Source organism: Octodon degus, unplaced genomic scaffold (assembly GCF_000260255.1).
Source record: "Octodon degus isolate 3935 unplaced genomic scaffold, OctDeg1.0 scaffold00005, whole genome shotgun sequence".
NCBI lineage: Eukaryota > Metazoa > Chordata > Mammalia > Rodentia > Octodontidae > Octodon > Octodon degus.
In genome coordinates this window covers 32,937,928-32,940,529 of record NW_004524581.1, presented here as the reverse complement: position 1 = coordinate 32,940,529, position 2,602 = coordinate 32,937,928, and positions in this window count along the sequence as shown.

Below are 2,602 nucleotides of genomic sequence, written 5' to 3'. Positions count from 1 at the left end.
TTTTCCTTCTTCTTCTTCTTCTTCTTCTTCTTCTTCTTCTTCTTCTTCTTCTTCTTCTTCTTCTTCTTCTTCTTCTTCGTATCAGTTATTCAAGTAGGTTCTTAGTAAGAAATTTAGAACATTAATTCATGAGGATAAATTCCATTTGTCAGAGCAAAAACGGATCATGGGTAGCCCTGGAGCTGAGGAACAGCTTTGATTTTTGCTAAAATCTGTGAGTCCACCGCTTTCTGATCCACCTTGTGCTGCTCTGAATGTGGTGTCTCTCTGTCTCGGTGTCGAAGCTCTCGCCCTCCTGCTGTCTGGGCTTCCGCAGCTGCTGCTTCTTGAAGGAAGCATCGGTGAGGTGTTTGGGGATTCTCACTTTGCTGGTATCAATTTTTGTAGAGGTGGCAATGACAGATTTCTAGTGTGTTCTCCAGAGAGGAACAGGATTAAGGCTCAGAGGCCCCGTCACAAGGAGCAAGCCGCTGGCCAGCTGCTTCAGGAAGACCACTCTCTCCCTCTGTGACGCCCGGTGACGGTGATCAGGACGGTGCCGGGGGTGATGCTAGCTCGAAGTGTCCTCACATGCTGACTGAAGGGTTTCTTGCGTGTGGCTCAGGAGCATTCTTCAGCAGGGCAGGATCTGGGCATTTTTCAAAGCTTACCCACCCAGGTACCCCCATTCTTGTCCCCACTGACTAGTTTCATGATCGTGGCAAGAACTTTCTTCTTTTTCTTCTTGACCTTTGATTTAGCAGCTGTGTACTTTCTCTTGTACAAAGTCTTCCTGGAATACGTAGTGGATTAGGAGTATCTCCCAATCCCTCTCTCCAGGACAGGACTGGTGGGGCTGTCCCTTCTTGAACTTTTTTGCCTCCACCTTACCCTTTTTACCAGTACCACTGGCAGCAGGCTTCTTGGCTTCGGGTTTCTTCTCCTTAGTGACTGCCTTCTCAGTTTTTTCACCCGCCATCTTGCAAGATGGGAAAGAGCTCTTATTTATTTATTTATTTATTTATGTATTTATTTATGTCTGTTTGAGACAGGGTCTTACTATGCAATTGAGGCTTGCCTTGAATTTACTTTGTAGCCCAGGCTGGTCTTGAACTCGCAGAGATCCTCCTGCCTCAACCTCCCAAGTGCTAGGATCACAGGTTTACACCACCATGCCCAGCTGAGAATACAGGTTTTCCAAGCAGGTATTTGAAGATTTTCTGGATATCTGTAGAATCTGTTGTGATTTCAACCTTTTCATTCTTTGCTTTTTGTCTTTTTGAGACACGGTCTGTCTCAGGCTGGCCTTCCCTCACTTTGTAACTCAGGCTGGCCTCCAACTCCCAGCTGGCCTCCTACCTCAGCCTCCCACGAGCTGGGATTACAGGTGTGCACTGTGCCCCTGCTTTCATCCTGTCAGTATCCACTCCCCCCCACACACACACCTGGGATTGAACCTAGGACCTTGCACATGCCTGGCCCTTATTCCTGCTCAGCTATCTTCTCCGCTCTATCCTTTACATTCTTTTTTTTTTTTTTCCCGGAAACTGGGATTGAACTCAGGCCCTTATGCTTTCCAGGGAAACGCTTATTCCACTGAGCCATCTCCCCGGCCCACTGTCCTTTACATTCTTAACTGCATAGCTTTGAATCTTTCCTTTTTTTTCTTTTTTATAAGGTTGGCTAAGGGATTGTCAAATTTATTTAATCTTTTTTTTTCAAGGAATAACCATGGTTACTTTACTGTGTATTATGATCTCGTAAGAATGGCCAGGATGGGGCCGGGGAGTTAGCTCAGTAGAATAAGTGCTTGCCTGGCAAGCGCAAGGGCCTGAGTTCAATCCCCGGTTCCGCAAAAAAAAAAAAAAAGAATGGCCAGGTTGTTACTCAGAATACAAATCATAAACAAAACAAAGTTCTCTATCATAAACAACAAAAAGACAAATAAAAGGAGAAAATCTTAGGGGCTGGGGAGATGGCTCAGTAGGATAAGCGCTTGACTGACAAATGCAAGGATCTGAGTTCAATCCCCAGTTCCACCAAAAAAAAGGAGAAAATCTTATTTTCAATAAACAGAAGAAATTGTCAGTATAAATGAAACAGATTAGCATTTATCAATGGCACAAGAAATAATAGATTCAACAAGTGGGATCATATCCAATTAAACAGTGTCTGCACAACAAAAGAAGTAACCAACAGAATGAAGACACAGCCTGCAGAAGTGGATTTTTTTTTTTTTTTTTTTTTGCCAGCTACTCATTGGCAGAAGGATTTTTTTTTTCTGTCTCCTAACTAGTATTTTGCACTCTGCAGTACATTGTAAACATTTTTCTATGTTAATAAAAATGTTTATTCACCGCTGTTGATTAAATTTTCATGGACACAACAACTGTGTTGTGCTCTTTCAACCTTTTTCTTTCTTTTTTTTTTCCATAATTTTATTGAGAAACAAATAGCAATGAGACAGTTTCAAACCAAAATGGTAGGACAGTTTCTTTTTTTTTTTTTTTTAATTTATTTTTATTTATGTGTGTGTGTGTGGCCAGCTCAGCCCACCAGGGGGCGGGGCTGGCTGGCATGTGGTGCTGGGAGATTGAACCACGGTCCCTGTGCTTTGCTAAGC